The 19363-nt window shown below is 49.5% G+C and overlaps 1 protein-coding gene and 1 long non-coding RNA gene across 7 annotated transcripts in view; one reads left to right on the forward strand and one right to left on the reverse strand.

Moving 5' to 3' along the window:
* LOC102030476 overlaps nt 1-2008 on the reverse strand; it is a 9026-nt gene extending 7018 nt beyond the window's left edge. The window contains exon 1 of the long non-coding RNA XR_001232139.1: nt 310-2008. This is a non-coding gene — a long non-coding RNA (uncharacterized LOC102030476). The remainder of the gene's footprint in view (nt 1-309) is intronic.
* Nucleotides 1-19363, forward strand: part of Banp (BTG3 associated nuclear protein) — an 87477-nt gene that overhangs the window by 720 nt on the left and 67394 nt on the right. The window contains exon 1 of one of the 6 annotated variants that reach the window (XM_005411011.2): nt 106-265. The exons of 4 other annotated variants lie outside the window; for them this stretch is intronic. The gene's annotated coding sequence lies outside the window, so the exon portion shown is untranslated. Of the gene's footprint in view, nt 1-105; nt 266-17388; nt 17679-19363 lie in introns of those variants that run through there. One more of the 6 variants, XM_005411012.2, reaches the window with a different exon arrangement.

A 19363-nucleotide genomic window follows, 5' to 3' on the forward strand; every position in this document is an offset into this window, starting at 1 on the left:
CCCCCGCTGCTGCTCTGCGCGGGCGGCACTGGTGCCCGGCCCGCGGGGCGAGCCCTCGGCTCCCGAGTGCCGCGTCCGTGTGCTTCAGCATCACCCAGGTACCCGCGCGGGCCGGCCCCTTCCTGCACCCCTTTGGCTTGAGGGTCGCTTGCGTCCTCCGCCCCCTGGACCCTTCACAGCGTTGCGGCTCCCCCGGATGGTGACCAGCCCTGCAGCCTCCCGCCCGAGCCCTCCGTCCTCCCTCCCTGGGTCAGCCTCTGCTCAGGTACCAGCTGGGAGGTCTCCCTGCTCTGTGCCTGGTTTCCTCACCGTGCCGCGCGTGCCTTATCTTGGCCGTATCATGTCAGCGAGAGTCTCTGCCAGCGCTCCCGGTCCTTCGGAGAGCTCTTCCCCTCCTCGGCGGTGTTCGGGAGCTTCGGCCCCTACAGTGCGCCCGTGTACGCGGAGTCGCGGTGCGCGAGCTCTGGCTCTGCAGACTTCAGCTCTGGGAAATTGTCCCGGAGCGTCTGCGTTCGTTGCTCACTCATCCTGCTCTGCTCTCTTCCAGGAGCTCCTGTCAGCATGAGGTAGACAGCTCGGCTTGACCCCGCCAATCTCTTATCTTTGTTCATCCCGGGCCCTTTTTATTCCTGTTTCTGGAAAAGGCCTTCAGTTTCTCCTCCGCTCCCGTTTTAATTTTTTAACTTCTACAATCAGATCTTTACTTCCCGAGAGTGTATTTGTCTTGTTCCTTTCTCATAGTAGCTTACTGTTTATGAGTATAAGTAGCTCCGTGCGTCAGAGGACAATAAGAAGGGTTCCCTTCGGTTTTCTTCGTTCTGATTTCGCGTGTACTCTAGAGTCAGCCTTTTCTTGGGTAGATACTGGCTTGTTGCATGTGCCATGTCCTCTTCCGGTGTTGGTGTACGTCCTCCTGCAGGATTGAAGATTATCATTGTCTAGGCAGGAAGAACCTGGCAGAGATCCCTGGGTTTGTGTAGAGTGGTTTTGCCCTATGGTGACTAGGCGCTTGTTACCATGGGACCTGGAACGCCCAGATTTTTCTCTGGGCCTTTGAGCTTCTGTAGCAAAGCCTTCTTAGCCTGAGAGCAGCGCCACCTTGTCTCTGTAGGGGCGCCAGGGAGTCAGCTGTTGTGTACCCAGCAGGCCCAGCCCCCTTTTGCTTAGGATGCTGGCTTGCAGCTGATCTGCAAGGCTAGGGCTCCACTACTGTATGCTCCAAACGGCGTTTGCGTTCCTGGGTTGGAACCTCTCCGGTCTAGTCAGATATTAGAGAAACCTCTTGCCTGCATCCACGTTTTTTCCTTGGGGTTTAATCTATGAAACCTCACATCAGTGGGAGAAGCAGAGGTCACCTGTGCAGTTTATCACTCACCTGGAACAGAAATCCTAAGGCCTGTTTGTCTCCTTGTGGCCTTTGTGCCATTGCACCCTCTCCCTGCTCAGGACAGGTTCGAGATCACTGCTGTACAGCTGCCTGTTGCCTGGAGTTTAGTGGACTGTTCTGCTCTGCAGCCTCGGGTGGCCAGTCAGACGTGTGTTGCATCAAGCAATGTGGTTGGTGTCTAAGCTAGTAATTCAGCATGTGGTCAGTGTCGCTGTGCTTGGAGCATCGTCTTGACGCAGTCAGTGGCTTGTCACACTTGAAAGTTGGCATGATAAAGTTAGCCACATTTGCCAGTCTTGCTGCCAGGTGGCCTACGGCCTACAGCATGATCAGGATCACTTGGGAGTTTGGGAGAAATGCACTTTCAGGTCCACAGAGACCTACAGAATCAGAGGCTGCAATGTGGCAAACTTTCATTCATCAGGTAAATTTAGTCTTTTCAGAAAAGTTGCAAAAACATTTTAGTGCATTTCCCTACTTTTTTCACAGACCTCCCCTAATGTTGACATTTATGTAATGGAGTGTGTATTAAAAACCGGAAACTTGATGCTGGCAGACTGCTACTAAATGTACTGTAGACCTCATTCAAACTTCAGATTTCCATTCACATCTTTTTTTTTGTTTCAGGACAACTCAGGATCTCATACTGCATTTAGTTCTTATTTCTCCTTCAACCTGTGATTTTTACAAAATCCCAGAATAGCTCCCTCAAGTGGCCTGGTGGCACACACTTGTCATCCCAGCACTGGGGAGGCTGAGGCAGAAGGATTGCTGCCAGTTCAAAGCCAGTTTGGACTTCATAGAGAGTTCAAGGCCAGCCTGAACTGCATACAGAGACCCTGTCTCAAAAGCAAACAAAGCAACGACAACAAAAAAACCCACAATGTCTCCCTCAGCGTATTTACCAATCACAAAGGGTAGAATAAAATAGCGACTTTTCAGCAGGTACCGCTTGAAGTAAGTGAGCAAGTGAGCGAGGGTAACACTATCAGTAATAAGAAACAGCTGTCAAATGCAAGTGAGGATACTCACTTCTCTGGTGATGCCAGAAATGCAGTCTAAACAAGAGAAAATGTCAGACCCGAACAGGGGCATCACCAGCATGCTGACCAGTGCCCTTCACAAGTGCCCGGATCTTGAAATCGACAGCAAAAGGGCCAGCTGATGTGTGGCCTGTCACGAAGGGGCCACAAGTCCTGTTCTGTGGCTTGGCTGGTGGGAGCTTGGGAGAAGTGGGGGTGCCAGGCACAAGTTCTGGATCATTCTGCAGTAGTGGTTTTATTGATTGCATTTGACATAGCTTATTAATTAGCCTTGGTTTTTCCTCACAATTGTCTCTACCATAGAAGTCCTTTATACTTAAATTACATATAAGTAAATTATGTGACAAGGCAAGGCTGACTTTAAAATGTCCAAGTAAATTCCACTTTAGTTATTTAAATCTCAAGAAAATGAACATTTTCTCTGAAGGAAAAGACTTCTGGGAGTGGGTGTGTACATACTGAGGGTCCCAGTGAGAATGTCAGATAACAGCTTAGTAAGTCCTCATACTCTTGGTAAATAAAGATTGTTGTTTCCTCTCACACAGAGGATGATCATAAAAGAGCATACCTGATCTGCATTGTTGAACCATTCAGACACATTTCTTCTGGCGGGTAGGGAGGAGTTTGGGGCATCTGAGAGCTAGTTCCAGAGGAGTTGTGTTGCAAGCTGTGCTGGCTTTGTCACTGGGACCTGGTGCTCACTTAAACCTGGCAGGAAGGTGCACCAGGAGCCACCACAGAAGTAAAACATGGCCTTGTAACCTGTCCCTCTGAGCCTTGCCTTTGACCTCACTGCTCAGTGGTGTAGACTGCCCTGCCCACCCCTCCATCCTCGGTTCTCAAGGGCAGGGTCTCAGGAACAATGACCCCTTCGCCTCTGTGCCCAGTGTGGAGAGATGTGCTGAGCTGTGTGAACAGAAGGAGCCTTTGAATGGAGCCTGGAACCAGTTCCCCCTGTCTAATGGAGGAGCCGGTGTCTCCAAGGCTTAGAACCTGAGGCGGCTCTTGAGTTAAAATGTGATGGGAACGTTGACGGCTTAAACCAAGGGAAAGTCAGGACTGGAAGTATTGTGAAGTCGCAGGAAATTGATTCCTGTTTCAAGTGAACTTCTCTTTGTCTTTTACGTCTACACAATCGAGACCTGTCGGGTTTGATTAAAAGTGTGTTGGACCATCCTTGCTGATGGTGGAGTGGAGGATGGGTTCATTCGCTCCTTATGGGGAACCCGGCGATGGGGAAAGGGAAAGATGGAGCACCCTAGAAGGAGCCTGCAAGGTAACTGTTACACTTCGAAGCTGGATGAGAAGAAAATCTGGCAGAAGAGACCAGAAAAAAAAAAAAAAAAAAAAAAAAAAACCCCGGGCGTGGTGGCGCACACCTGTAATCCCAGCGCTTGGGAGGCTGAGGCAGGAGGATCATTGTGAGTTTGAGACCAGCCTGGGTTCCAAAGTGAGCTCAATGCCAGCCTGAACTGCATAGCAAGACCCTGTCTCAAAAAGACCAAAAAAATAGAATAAAAGAAGAGGCCAGACAAGGTGAAAAGCTGAGAACAGGAAAAGGTGACCGCATGGAGTGTGTGTGCGTACATGGGTTCCCATAGGCATTCTGTGTCAACACTGTCATGCTGTTGATTGGAGTGAACAGAGGGCCGAATCCCAGTCCTGCCAGCCACTTTTAGCCTTCAGATCAGGCTCTGGGGCAGCCCTGTGCGGTGCCCCACTTAATAAAGATTTATGTTCTGTGTTGCAAAGAATGGAGCTGTGGCCTCTAGTTATTTTTCCTTTTTCCCCAACGTGAAAAGTAGTAACAACTTGAAATAAATTTAGCCATTTTAGAAACAGTGGGTTTGGGTAAAACGAGAGGCGGTGACATGGCCCATGTGCTCTGGGCATTTCCTTGCGGTGTGAACTGTATCTCCTTTGAATGTGGCTGAAGCCCAGGCTCTTAACCTTGCCAGGAGACCCAGGGAAGGACTAGGCCACGGTCCGCACTGCACCCTGAAGTGCAGCCTGTGAGTCACTGGGCCATCGTGGGGCTGCGATGGGGACAGGTGTAGCTGGCATGCAGTCTCCTTTGAACTCGGTCACTGATTGTTGGGAATAGGGCTTGGCCTTGGGGATGGAGTGCCACTGCCACCAGCCTGTGTTCTGTACCCAGGAGGCTGCCCTGAAGACCTCAAGTCACACCCCATGGAGAGTCTGCAGAGGGGCTAGGTGTCCTGGTGCTGCTGCGGTGCACGCAGGCAGACACAACTTGCAGTTACAGTCGTGCATGCAGTCATGACGTGTCATTTCAGCCGGCTATGGTCTGCGTGTACAGAGGTGGCCCCTAGGACAGTGCCACTGCAGAGCTCCCAGAGCCTCTGTCTTTAAGTTAGCATCTGGTTTTCTTTTGTTTTTTTGCTATGTAGTCCAGGCTGGCCAGGAACTCAGATGGAGCCCAGGCTGGCCTTGAACTATCATGGTGATCCTCCTGCCTCAGCCTCCTAAGTGCTGGGATTACAGATGTGCGCCACCGTGCCCAGTTGGCCTTCCAGTTCTGAAATGAAGCATTTCATGGATGTTAAAGATTTGTAGGATTCAGATAATTTCATGGCTTTGCCAATGAGGGTTTAGTATTTGTATGTTTTGTAATGAGTTTAACACATTTCTGCTGGCTAGAACCACTGGTGGTACACACAACTGTCCCATTGGTGGCTTGTACTGCCCGGTGAGACTGTCCCATGCAGCCTGATGAGACAGTCATGTGTGTACCAGTGGGGGTTCAGAGCTGCCCAGCAGTGAAACAAATGAAAGAAGGTCCCCATGTGAACATGTTAAAGATTCTAAAATTAAGATTTGTTTAAAATAGTTTTATTTAAAATAAAATAAATTGTATTTAAAATACAAATTCGTTTAAAATACCACGTTAGGGAGGAGGCAGGAAGCTGCAGGGGGTGAAACAGGAGGAAAGCAAATGAACACCATGGACACTGCTTGGGGCCCTCCCTGGACTGGCGTGAATGGCCAGGCCAGCCTGCTGCTCAGTGCACCTTCTGAGAACCAGTGCCACTTGGGCTGCTACCCATCTACCATGCATCCGCCCTCTGAAGCTCTCGTGGTGCCTTGGTCTCAGGCAGTTTCAAGACTCTGAAGATCCCAGTGCCACTAAAGCATGGTAGCTCTGTAGCCGGAGCGTTCTGTAGAGGCCTGAAAAGGTGCACACAGCTTTGTGATCTCTGTCCAGCTCCTCAGCTTGGCTTTTCCGATAGACCCTGCCTCACATCCGCAGCAGCCAGGCCCTTTCTTTAGCCTGTGAGCACAAAGGGAGAGGGCAGGTCCTGGGCACACATGGACTTGCAGTGAGACCGGCGCTGCTCTCTCTAGTCCTCCGCTGTCCCTCTTTACACGTGCCACAAGCATCCAGCTCTTACCTTTGGACCTGGGGTACGGGCAGATCGGGAGGGACCACTGAGCCATCTTGTTCCTCTGATGAAAGCACTGAGTGTAGATCAGATTTTTCTTTTTCTTTTATTTTGGGAAAGTCTCCTTGGCTGTGTTGGTGGCAGCCTTTCAGGTATGACGGCATTAATTCAGTCATCTTTTTGTGTCTCTGATTTTGGAGAAAAAGCCCCAAGATTTTTTAATAGGAATTGGTTTGTTTTAATAATGTCAGGCTTAGAAGTTGCAGGAAAAATGCAACTAATTGTGGTGTAGTCTTCCACATTCTCAAGTGTGAATATTTTATCATATTTTCTCTATCTTCTCTACAACTCATTATTCTGTTTTTACTGAACAGCTTAAGACGTGAGTCCCCTGACTCTTAAGTACCTAGGTAGCTATTTTCTTGAAAAAGGTCATTTTCTTACATAATTGCAATATAGTTAGTAAAATTATTTATCTTCATCTTTTTTTTCTGAAGATGCTATCCATGCTGGCCTTGAAATCATTGCTCCTGCCTTAGCCTCCCCAGGGCTAGAATTATGGGTGTGCAGTATCATACCTGGCAGCAGTTTACTATTTTTGTATATGTGTTGTCTAAATAACAGGCCTTATTTGCATTTTACTGATTACCCCAATGATGTTTTTATCGCAAAAGAAAAAATTCTTCATGGAATTTGGTGGGTCTCAGTTTCCCTCATGAATATTTGTTGTGTCTCACATAATCATTAACTAGGCACCATACTCCTTTTTTTTTTTTGTCTTTTTGAGACAGGGTCTCGCTATGCAGTTCAGGCTTGCCTTGAGCTCACTTTGTAGCCCAGGCTGGTCTCGAACTCTCAACGATCCTCCTGCCTCAACCTCCCGAGTGCTTGGATTACAGGGGTGCACCACCACACCTGGCATCTTTTTTTTTTGAGACAGGGTCTCGCTGTACAGTTCAGCACAGATGTGCCCAGGACCTGCCCTCTCCCTTTGTGCCTCTGACCTGCCCTCTCTTTTTGTGCCTCTGAACTTACTATGTAGCCCAGGCTGGCCTCAAACTAGCAGCAATCCTCCTAGGGACCATACTTTTTACAGGATACACATTAGTTAAATGGACTTCCTGTAGGGTTGTTCCTTACAGAAGCCACTGTGAGTAGCCATTTCCTTCCACCACTGTGTCAGAGAGGTGTGGAAAAGACGGCCAGTAAGGTTGTGAGGTGCAAGTCTGCCTAGGCCGTCTGCCGTGTGGTGGCTGACCTGGCTCAGGTGTGGGTCAGGGTGAGCCTGGCATGACATGTGTCATCTGCTAGTCCAGAAGAAAGATCACACACTAGCAGACGTTTTCCCTTTGGGCTGTTAAAGATTCCATTCCAGGGAGTCCGAACTGTTGAAGGGTGGGCCCGGTTGTTTATCAAAGTAGTCTAAATATTTTGAGTTACAGAATTAAAATTTGTACATCCTGGAATTCAGGTGAAAAATGTTCCTGAAAAGCAGATAAATTAATACATGAATCATATCTCTTTATTTTTTATTTATTTATTTTTTTTTTGGTTTTTCTCCGGTACCGGGAACCGAACTCACGACCTTGCGCTTGCCAGGCAGGTGCTTTTGCTGCTGAGCTAAATCCCCAGCCTCATATCTCTTTAGTCAAAATGCAGCAATATTTTTTTTTAGATTTAAAAAGAACTTTTACTTGGTAATTGTCTGGAGGCGTAGCAGTTTCTTCTGCACTGCTATCACGGGTCAAACCTGTGACCAGAATTCTAGTTGATGCTGTCAGCTAGATCCCTCTTTTCCAACGCCACACTGCAGACAGCTGGAAGCTGCTGGGGACAGAACTATGGTCCGCCGAGAACCCTCCAGAGGAGGTGTCTGTGTCTCGGAGGGTAGATGCTCCATGTGGCTTGTGGAAGTCCTAGGCAGTTGTTAGAGTTCTAGTCTCATAGAGACATTGTACTATGAAGGTAGTTTCTACACAGTTGAAGTGCTCCACATAGACATTTTGGTGGCATAAACTTTTCACCAGTCTTCAGTCTGATCCAGTCCTTTTGGCTCCCACAGACAGCAGCCCTGGACTTTGTATCTCTCCTTAAGTCTGAGCACATATTGAGGATGAGGATCCTGAGTAAAGCTGCTGGGACATTGCATCCAGGGCCAAGACCAAACACTTGGCCCGCTGACCAAGGGGCAGTAGGGGAGGGGCATGCAGAGGTCAACGCACGTCCTTTACCGCTGCTGGACTCCCAGGGACCTGCGTAGGCCGTGACTGTTGCCTGCCCGGGTTTCCCCCCTTGCTTGCCCATTCTGAGCGTCTCACCTGTGTGTGTCGGAGACGGAGGGTGTGAAGCGAGCAGCCCCCCGTGTGATGGTGGCCAGTGGCTCCCTGAGTTTGTTTGCCTCCATCCACGTCACTTGCACTTAGTGACTGTTCAAGGTGAAGGTCAGTCTGCATTTTTCAAGTGCTGTTCATCAGGATTAGGATCCCCCTAAAGCTCTGCCAGCTGCAGGTTGCCCACTGTGGTCCGAGGTGGGGAAGCCCGCTGTGGGTAGAACAGCTGGTCCTCTGCTTCAGGGAGAGACTTCCTCTTGCACATTGTGCTGTGAATTGTAGTAGATTCTCTCCCATAAGGTGTTATAGTTTTGGTGTATTATTTCGCAATGATAGTTCATTGAGAATTAGAAATTCTTAGCCGGGCGTGGTGGCGCATGCCTATAATCCCAGCACTGTGGAGGCTGAGGCAGGAGGATCCTTGCAAGTTCCAGACCAGCCTGGGCTACAAAGTGAGCTCAAGGCCAGCATGAACTGCATAGTGAGACCCTGTCTCAAAAAAAAAGAATTAGAAATTCTTTTAAATGATTTTGGATATAAATTTTTTATAGTCTTTTTGTAATCCTGGGGATTGAACCTAGTGATTCTCTACCACTGAGCTATATTCTCAGCCCTTTTTAACTTTTTTTTTTTATTTTAAGGCAGGGACTTACTCAGTAGCCCTTGAACTTGAGATCCCCCTTAGCTGGGGTAACAGGTGCTTGCTCAGCTTGAATTTTTATAATCTTAGGGCTTGGATTTCTTATCTGAGTGTAGGTCAGTGTGAAATGGACTTTAAACTTTTTGTTACATTTTCTGACTCATTATCCCAGTACAATATGAGGTGTAATTGGACATAGATATGGCAACAAAACTGACGTGAGGTCTGTGTGAACACGTGGCTTTGTCCTGGCCAGATGTGAGCAGGGCCTGTGGTGTCCCCTCTGCCCTCAGGTCTCTGGTCAGGAAAAAAGCAGGTTCATGTGCACTGGGAGTGGAGGGAGGCTGCTGGCACCCAGTGATCTGCAGGCGCTTGGTGCTTCCCACTGTTCCGGAGCAGAGTCCTTGAGAGTCTGGAGTTGGGGTCTCTGGAAGTGAGCTTTACTTTAGGAGCATTGTTTTTTCAAACTTTGGGTCTAAACTCAGCTTAATGTAGTGAGCCATGGCCAGCATTTAAAAAAAAAATACAGTAAAGAACATTCATCATAGTGGTTAGGGGTTATGCATTGATTCTTGAACCTTGTTTCCATGTTATAGTTGAACCTATGTACTTACTACAGGTCTGTCTTAAGTGGGTGGTGTCTCCTCTTTGATTCCTCTTTCTATTGGAGATAGTTGCAAATAGTGTTTGAACTGGCCTTGAATGACTTAGTGTAGTGTTTTGTTTTGTTTTTGGTGTTTTTGAGACAGGGTCTGGCTATGCAGTTCAGGCTGGCCTTGAGCTCACTTATGTAGCCCAGGCTGGTCTCGAACTCGCAACGATCCTCCTGCCTCAGCCTCCCCAGTGCTGGGATTACAGCTGTGTGCCACCACACCTGGCAGTGTACAGTGTTTTAAAAGACCATCCTTTGAAGCCATTGATTTGGTTGTTGTGATATTTGCTAGTTTAAAATCTAGTCTTTTATTGAGGTTATTCATGACCTATGGTGAACTGACTAGTTACCTTGCTGCAGATAACCAGCCCAGTGAGGAGCCAGGGCACAAACTCCTAGGACAGCAATAGCTGTAAAAGTGGGGGCTGGGCTGGGGTGTTTAGGGTTGTGGGGGCTGTCCTTTGTGGAAAGAGTCCCCCCAGAATGAGGGCACAGGGCTCCAGGAGGGTTTTGCGTGGTGCCAGCGAGGGATGGGGGTTGGGGAGTGGTGCAGTGCATGCCCACGGGGTGGGTCTTGGTCTGTGCCCTGAGTGCAGCTGTTTTCCTGTGTGGGGCATGGGAGTTCTGATGGAACTAGGCAGCTCATTGGCACAGACAGCAGGGCGTGGTGGGGCTTTGATTGCACCTTACTGGCGGGCACTGAAACTGAAATTTTATGTAATTCTGACATCGTGAAGTGTTGTTCTTTTGATTATTTTCCCACCTACTTTAAAACGTAGGCAGGAGAGCTGGATTCGTTCAGCCTGTGGGCCCTTGTCAGCCGCTGGGGCCCAGATCCCATCTGTGGAGAGGAAGGGTGGAGGGAGGCCCTGCTTGGCAGCCATGGAGCCCTGGACAGAGGCACAGGGGTGAGATGCCCCGTGCAGGGGCGGATGAGCTGCGTGGCAACAGCCTAGGTGTGGAGGGAGTGCAGGGCTGGAGGGCACTGTCGAGAGGGAGGCAGGAAATGGTGCCACCCTGGAACCAAGGCACATGCCTGCCAGCACTGTGGTTGTCCAGGTGTGACTGCAGAACCCCCGGGGTGGCCTGGAGACCTTCCCAGGGCTCCGTGAGGTCAAGGCAGTTTTCCTAGTGACGACGAGAGTGTTTATCTCTTTGCGTCACTCTTTACGCAGAAGGTGCAGAACTGGCAGTGAGTAAAATTGCTGGTGCCTGAGCAAGAATCAAGGTGGTGGCCCCACACTCTTAGCTGTCCTGTTCTGCGCTGCCATGCAGTAGAAAGTGCCACTTAGAATGTCCTTAGGGTCTGTTGAGCATCTTTCATCCTCTGATGAAGCAGATGCACAAGTACATGGCTCATCTCCAGGGGGGTTGGCAGGTTCAGGATGAGCCTTCTGCAGTTGCTCACTGAACAAGTGCTTGTTCTGGTTTTGTGTGTGTGTGTGTGTGCATGTGTGTGTGAGTGACAGGGTCTCACTATGCAGTTCAGGCTGACCTTAAGCTCACTTTGTAGCCCAGACTGGTCACAAGTGCTTGTTTCATGGACCACAAGGAAAGAAAATCGGCACACGGATATTTCTCACAATGTGAACAGAGCCTTCAAAGGAAACCACCAGCAGTGTTTGCTGCGAGTGGTAAAATTTGAGCTGTCCAGTGACATGCAGTTTTGGAAAGCTCGTGTCTGCCACCCAAGCTGGACAGCACCCTCCAAGGGAGTGTCAGTGCTAACCCGGAAGGTGGGGAGGGCTGCTTCCCTCAGCCCCCGGGAAAATGATGGGCCCAGAGCCACGCCTAGGGAAGGGAACCACTTCACCGCAAGGCAGAACAGTGGGGTTGAAAGCTGCAAGGTCCAAAAGTTCTCCTTCTGGCTTCAAATTGCAGCCAGCCTGTAGGGAGAACAGAGCACTTGGGTTTGGTGTCACCTTTGAGACAGTGTCCAGGTATGTGGAAGGCTAGCGAAACGCCCTTCCCTTTGGCGTCTCTGTGAGGTTGGGTGGCTGTTACAGTCGTCAGCCCAATGACCCTCTCAACAGACTGAAAGCAGCAGCCGGGAGACTCCAGCTGTCTGCCACTGGGCCTGGCATTAGATTGTAAAGTTGTGAGATGAAGTCCCTCTTCTTGCCAAGGTTTTGTTGTTACTTTAGAAACTTTGGTTATTTTTTAGAAATCGTGCCTTGTGTGTTAATGTGTGTAATTGATTTTTTATGAGTTTTAAGTAAATATCCAACAGTCATATTCAAATAATATCTAGCATTCAAAATTTTCTGCTCTGATGTCCAGTACATTAAATGTGCATGTATATCATCATGCACACTCAGGCTCTGTGAGAGCCTCACTGACTGTAAAATGGGGGAAGGGCGGTGAGACCAGAAGCACAGAGTACCCTGCTTTTTTCACTAGAACTCTGCGTGTTAAGTGCTCAGGGCTTGGTTTGGACCATACTTAAAAAAATTTTAACCCCTCGACTCCGGGACTATATTTGTGATTCTGACGATGATCTTTAAATATATTCCTTGGACTTTCGGAAACCACTCTGTATTTGAAAGCTGTCAGAAAGTTGTGTCTAGAAAGCTGTCGGAGAGCCATGCTGTGGGCCACCTCGCTGTGGCCACTGGGCCCTGCCTGCCACGGCTGGTGCAGTCAAGCCCTCCCTTGACAGATCTGCGACTGCAGAGCGGTGCCGCCGCCAGCATTTCTGTCGCGCCAGGCTGGAGGCTAGGGTGGTGCACACGTGCTGGCTGGAAGTGGGAGAAGCAGGGCACATTTAATCAGGCACGGTGTCACCCCACAGGCTGAGGACCTGACCTCTGAGGCTGGTTTGCCCTACTTTTCCTAGCGTTAAATTTATACTTTTTTAGGGGGCTAGCTTAAAGAAAAACAACACTGCCTGATTTTTCCAAGAATAATATTTCTCCCAAGAGGCAATATTTCTCGCTTCTTCCTGATGTTCCAGTTGATTGTGAACCTGACCGCATGTCTGTTCCCAGCTGGCTGTTTCATCCTGTATACACTCTGCCTTAGACTGGGGAGTGAGCTGAGCTTTCTCACCTGTGTTAGTTTAATAAAAATTGATTTCTTTGTTGACTTCATAGCTACTTTCGTTTATTTTGTTACTACTCTAATATCCCGACAAAAGTGGACTAAATGGGACAATCTCTGACCTCCCAGCGGGTTACTGGTTCCTGGAGGCTGCTTTCTGAGCACTGCTTAGCCACTTGTGTAAGTGGAAATGAAGTGGAAACTGTCCTGACTTTTGTGATGCCGTGGACTTGCCGTTTCAGCTCGCACGGGCCGTGGAGTCTCGGGAGACAGGTGGTACAAGATGGAGGGCCCGCCTGGGCCTGGGGACTGGGCTCTTCCTTGGGCACAAGCTTGCTGTTTCCAGACTTCTTTTCTGCATGGAAACATAGCCCCGGCTTGGCGTTGGTGCTGCATCTTGTTTGTGCTTGTTCTGGGCTGTTTCTGACCCTGTAGGTGTCGTCCCTACAGGGAAGTTTTTGGAGCAGCTGTAGGTGATTTCCAGGGTCCCTTCCAGGCTTTTACTGTGGTATGTGGACTGCAGCTCTAGACTAGTTGTGCTGCAAAAATCTGGGGACTAGAAGCCAGTCATCCAGTGGAACAGCCCCACCCTGGAGCGTAAGCGTCTGGCTGTATTGTGCCTCTTCCTGTGGAAGGAACTTTGCCCAAGTCATACGAGGCATGAGGGCTTAGCAAAGAGTGACAGGAGAAACAGCTCTGCGAGGAATACCTGTCCTCATAAACTGGTGGGAACAGAATCCGCTCTGCCTCAGCCTTCCTAACAAAATGACCTGTGTGAGATGGCTGCTGTGGGGGCGGGAAGACTGTGGAGGGCCCCTGGTGGAGCAGGGGCCTTGAATTAGCTGTTTCTCATGGACCGAGAGCTGGTGTTTGCCATGTACAGTTTGTTTTTTTTTTTCCCAAGTATATTTATTTGGTGGTATGGGGGACTGAACCCAGGGCCTTCACGCTGAGCTGTATCCTCCGCTCTTTATCTTTCATTTGGAACAAGGTCTCACAGAGTTGCAGAATTTCCCAGTCTGGGCTCAAACTCATGATCTTCTTCCTCTTGCAGCTTTCTAGAGTCTGGGACATGTACACTTTTTTGATCCTTGCAGCTAAAACCTAAGTTTTCTGCTCAGTTAAAGTGGCTTTTCTTTTATCCCTCGTTCAGTGCCTGTGTGATTTTTCTCAGGGTAGTCAAAGGATTTGAAAACCAGCAGTTAGAAATATACTTGCAGCTGCATATTTCAGTTGACTATCCACTCTTGACAACAGGCTAGTGGCTTATATTTTCTTCAGTGTTTACTGAATGGTTTTATTTTTTAATTAAAAATTTCAATTAGTAATTGTACATACTAATGGGGCACTAGTGGTGTCCTGAGGATCGGGCCGTCCAGTGGGTGCTGGTGCCATCCCCTGCCTCAGGGTACGGCCTGAGCAGAGCACCCTCCCGCTGGGTTCATCAAAGGCCAAGTCTTTGGGCTCCGTCAGGGCTGGTGCTTTCCGAGGCGGTGAGCTCCGTGGTGAGTTTGGTGATGTGGCCTCTGCCCAGCATGGCCTTATGTAGTAAGTTAGATGCAAGGTGCTGGGCAGGAAAGGGGAGCAGGTGGGGGCAGCTGTTGGTGGGGACTCAGACTGCTGTAGTGCAGTATCACTGAGGAGATGGACAGAGACCAGGAGGGGGCAGGTAGACACCTGGTTGGTCCTGAGCTGGCCGTACCAGATGAGCTGGGGGGCCAGATGGCTGGGGTCGAGTGAGTGAACAGGAGCAGGGCTGCAGGGAGGCTCTGGAGGGGTGTGCAGAGGGCCCTCACAGCAGGCCAGCACCTTTGGAGGGCTCTGAGCAGCTGCGGGATGTGTCTGATTTGTGTGGGGTGTGATCCCTCAGCTGCCCGCCAGGGTGGGGGCCCTGTGGGTGCCACACATGAAGCCCTGTGTGAGGTGGTGGGCCTTGTCCAGACAGGCAGTGTTGGGTGGTGGATGAGGCTAGGGTCTGCAGAGAGGGCGACGGAGGAACCCACCAGGATGGGAGCTTTGGCCTGGGCCGTGTGGAAGTGGGTTCAGCTGCTTCTGTGAGACTGTTGGGCTGGGGAGATAGCTCAGTGGCACAGTGCCTGCCTTGTAAGCATAAGGTCCTGAGTTCGATTCCCGGTACAAAAAAAAACAACAACAAAGTGAGACTGTTGAATGAGGCCCCCAGGGGAGACGCCAGGGGCAGTGTGTTGGGCAAACCTGGTATTCTCTCCAGGTGAGCTGGGAGGCCGAGTTTGGAGCTGTAGCAGCAGGACGTGATATAGCCCCCAGGTGGCGTGGCCTGTGCCTGTGCCAGCAGAGCAGGGGCCCAGCACTGAGCCCTGGGCAGCAGTGGCAGGGAGGTGACAGAAGCAGCAGAGACAGCAGCAAGTAGAAGAGCCTGTGGGAGGGAGTGGAGTGGAGCGCCTGACTGGGCAGCTCTGGGGAAGAGTGGACTCTGGGGGCAAGGAGAAGAGACAGCCAGGACAGGCAGCTCTGGGGAGTGTCGACTTAGGACTTAGGGGAATAGAGGAACAGGGCTGGGGTGGGGAGCACCAGCGACTAGTGGAGGGAGTTCCTGGGATCCCCAGTAGCGCATGAGGGATGGGAGTGTGGTTTGGAGCGGGTAGAGGAAGTAGGACTCGGAGGTCTGGGAGCCCAGAGGAGTTGGCAGGGCAGAGGAGGACAGGAGGGGCCTGGATCTGAAGTGGCTCTTTCCCTGCATCCCTGGGCACAGCCGTGACTGAGGGGGATCTGTGGCAGGTCAAAGGCTCTCCAGGGTCCACTGTGACTCGGCCAAGAAGTAACAGGTGCTGATGGGGCCAGACCACTGATAGCACAGAGCACAAGGGGAGGGAGCCCTGGGTCTCCTCCCTAGTCACCACCTTCAGCTGGGGACCTTGTGGTCGGCAGACCCTGGACAGCCTGTGCCTCCCAGGGGGCAGAGTTGGTGTTGTCTTATACGCACTGCTCGGGAACTTCCCGCTTGTGTTTCTTCCGGTTGGCGATCCTGCAGACCTTCCCAACTCGCCTTGTGTAATTTAAGTTGTTCTCATTCATGGCGTTTGACAGTGTGGTTATGCCATCCCCCCCTGTGGAGCATTCAGTGCCTTATGTGGGGTTGTGAGCGCTCTTCTTACTGTGAGCACCCTGGGAACTGCAGGTTCTAAGTAGTTATTGCAGTATGAGTCTTTATTGCATGTTAATCTTGGTCCAGCTATTTTATTATATGAAGATTGGACTACCCCCAGGACTTCTGAGAAACGGCAACTTTCACATGCCAAAATGGCAACCGCGCGCAGGGCTCTGTTCCAGCATTTTAGGCTCGTTGCCCCAGTTTTTCTATTGAAACCTCTACTGTTACAGAATTTTAAATGACTCTTTATCCTGGCAACAGAATCACTTTGAATAAACAACTTGGATAATGGTAGTGTCTTCATTTGGAGGTTAGGATCAGGATTTTATGGTGGGCTCATAGTATTTTCTAAAGCCATTTTGCAGAGCTTTTAGACACCAGGGAGAGTCTTGAATTGGGTGTTAAGACTGTTTCCACTGGACCTCGGTGAGGCAGGTATTTGCCATGGTGTCTGTGGCCCAGGGACCACAGGTTGTTTTAAACCTGCTGGTTGGTTATTGTCTTTTTTTAGGGGGAGTTTCAGGGTGGCCGTGAAGTCCTGGGCTCCTTCCTCCCAGTTCACCTGCTCCTGGGCCCATTCCTGCTCCTCGGTCCCTGCTCCCCGCTCCCCCAGGCTTGGAAGTACAGGAGTGAGGTCTCTCTGAGGATGACCCTGGGGCTGTGCACCTGTGCCTGGCCTTGGACCACTGCTTGCTGCAAGGCAGGCTGGGAAGCAGTCCTCTGGTGGCCAGGGTTCTACTTAGGGCTCTAAACTGAGCAACCGGGAGAAGAGAGGCTGGGATAGGTACCAAGAATTGTGGAATTTGTGCAGCCTCTAAAACTTTGCAAAATTTGCCCTTTTGTGCTTCTTCCTGGAAAAGGTTCTGTATAGTTTTTTTTTAATTATTTAAAATTTTTAAATTATAATAATAATTTTTAAAATTATTATTATCACACACTATAAAGTGTGTTAAATCTACCAACGCAGAATTAGTTGAGTGTTATTATCAAATAGAGGACCACTGCCTTCATGGGGAAGTCAGTCTCTCCCTTTACAGTCCCTGCCCTGCTTCCTAATCTGGAAAAGAGGAGACTGCTGGATGGCGTGGGTAGCGGTGGTCTTCATGTGGACTACTATGCAGTCTCCGGGGGTCCTCCTCAGGGGCCGCAGGTTAGAGGACTTTGCCTAGGCCTGGCAGCTTCTGTGTTGTTCATGTAGCTGCTGCCTGACTCCAGGGCTTGGGCAGCTCCTCAGGCTGACTGTGAGGTTGAGTGCTGTGCTGTTCGCAGGCCCCAGGGGTAGAGGAGTTGAGGAGAGGACTTTGTAATTGAGACTCCTCATGGTTCATACCTGTCTGATACCACCCCTACCCCCATTGGACCCAGGCCTTCACCCTCAGCTACACAGTCTCCTCTTATTTATTGTCTTTGAACTTTGAGACAGGGTCTTTTTTTGGATATGCTCCTTTTTTTTTTTCTGGTACCAGAAATTGAACTCAGGACCTTGCACTTGCCAGGCAGGTGCTGTATTGTTGAACTATACCACCAGCTGGGACACGGTCTTGCCAGGTTGCCCAGGCTGGACTTGAACTTGTGATCCTCCTGCTTCAGCCTCCCTATACCACTATGTATGGCTTGTCTGATCATGTTGTTTATTTTTTGAGACAGGATCTCACTATGTTATTCAGGCTGGCCTTGAACTCACTATATAGCCCAGGCTGGCTTCAAACTTCAAGCAATCTTCTTGCCTCAGTCTCCCAAGTGCTGGGATTACGGGCATATGTCACCACACCTGGTTTTCTCTGATCATTTTTAAGAAGTAGGCTTTTGAAATGGTGATAAGTGCATGTGATAAAGTATAAAATACTACAGAAGACCGAAAAGTGGAAAAATCATCTCCTTTCACCCTGTCCTGACCTATGACTGTCTTACACTCCATCTGGGTGTGGCCTCTGCAGATCCAGCATATTTCCTCTGTAGAGAGCCACTTATGCACACGGTCCTCTGCTGGGCTGTGTCCTCAGAGAGCTGGTCTTGGTGCTGCTCCTGGGAGGATCTGCTCTGCCCTCAGCAGGTGGGTGCTGCCCCATGGCCTGCTCTGCCTGCTTACCTCCATTCTTCGGCCCAAAGAACAGAACACTGTCTTAGTTTTGTTTGTTTTTGTGATGTAGATGTTTGCATAACCGCCTGAGTCATGTGTGTGTGTGTGTGTGTGTGTGTGTGGTGCAGAGATAAAGGCTGTGGCTTCCTAGCTACTCCCTGCTTTCCTTAGAGAGCAGTGGCTGCTGCCCCTATAGCTTGGGGCTACGTCCTGAGCGCCTCCAGCCTGTCACCCCTGGTGGCCTTTACCAGGTTGATGGGGAATGACCTCTTGTCCAGCCTTGTGTGTTACCACTTATGTGGCAAATTGGAAACCTTTTCTGATTTTCACCTTTTGTTTTCTCAGCAAATTCACTGTGGTTTCTTGAGCTCGTTTTTGAGTAGGTTTACCGTGGTCTCCTGTTTCTGTGAAAGGAATTAGCTCCTGAAATAACAAGGATCATTTTTTCCAAGAAGCCCTGGCTTCTTCGTGGTGATGTAGTATTTCCTCACCATACTCTGAGCTCCAGAGAGGCTGCTACAGCTGGGCTGGTTGCAAAGGACAGAGTGGAGTGTGCACGCACACGCGCGTGCACACACACATGCACGCATGCACGTACACATGCACACACAGAGGAGTTTGCGCTTGGTTTCTTTTTCATTTTATCTTTCTTAGTCCATGCTTGCAGTGCACAGTGACTGCAGCCGTGGTGGGAGCCGGTTCACGCAGCGCATCCAGCTCCTCCTCTCTCCAGCCTCCTCCCTTCCCCTCCTTCCCATCTGCAGAAGCCTCACCTCCTTCCCCCAGTTCCTTCCGTTTCTCATTCCCTTTCCCTCCCCTCCTTCCACCCCTCATGTCCCTTCTCGTCTGAAAACGACCCACTGCCTCCCACTGTCTGTGTCCTGTTCCTCCTTCATACCTGGGTTTCTCAAGGAAGAGAAGCCGTATGCTGTCTCAGCTCATGGGTCTGATTTATTTCACTTACCATTATGGTCTCAAGGCATATCAGTTTTCCTGCCTACAGATGGCTTAATTCTATCCTTGTTTGTGACCGAGTAGTGCTCCACCATGTGCAAATGCTACATTTTCTTTATCCATTCATCTGTTATTGGACATACAGGCTGTTTCCAAGATTTACCTATTGGAATTATGCTGCTGTAAATGTGGTATACACACAGCACTGTAATATGGCTTAACTCTTTTGGGAGATCACCTGAAGGGAATGGTTAGACCAAATGGAATTTCTAGCTTTGGTGTTTTGAGGAACCTCTACACTGGTTTCCATTGTGGTTGTACCAGCTTACATTCCCACCAACAGTGTAGAAGGGTTCCTTTTCTCCTGGAGTCTCACCAGCATTTGTTGTTAATTAATCTATTGATGATGGCTATTCTTTCCAGGGTAAGGTGGAATCACAGTGTTGTTTTAATTTTTATTTCTTTTATGGCCAACGATGTTGAACATTTTTTCATGTATTTGTTGGCCATTTGTACTTCTGAAGAATATCTATTCATTTCAGTTACCCATTTTTTGATTGGGTCTTTTATTTTGGAAAGTGTCTAATTTTTTTGAGTTCTTTATATATTCTAAATGTTAGCCCTCTGTCCAAGGAATAGTTGGCAAAAATGTTACCCCATTCCATAGGTTGTCTCTTCACTTCGTTGGCTGTTTCTTTTTTTTT

Source organism: Chinchilla lanigera, unplaced genomic scaffold, assembly GCF_000276665.1.
Source record: "Chinchilla lanigera isolate Chin_1 unplaced genomic scaffold, ChiLan1.0 scaffold00140, whole genome shotgun sequence".
In the NCBI taxonomy this organism is placed as follows: Eukaryota; Metazoa; Chordata; class Mammalia; order Rodentia; family Chinchillidae; genus Chinchilla; species Chinchilla lanigera.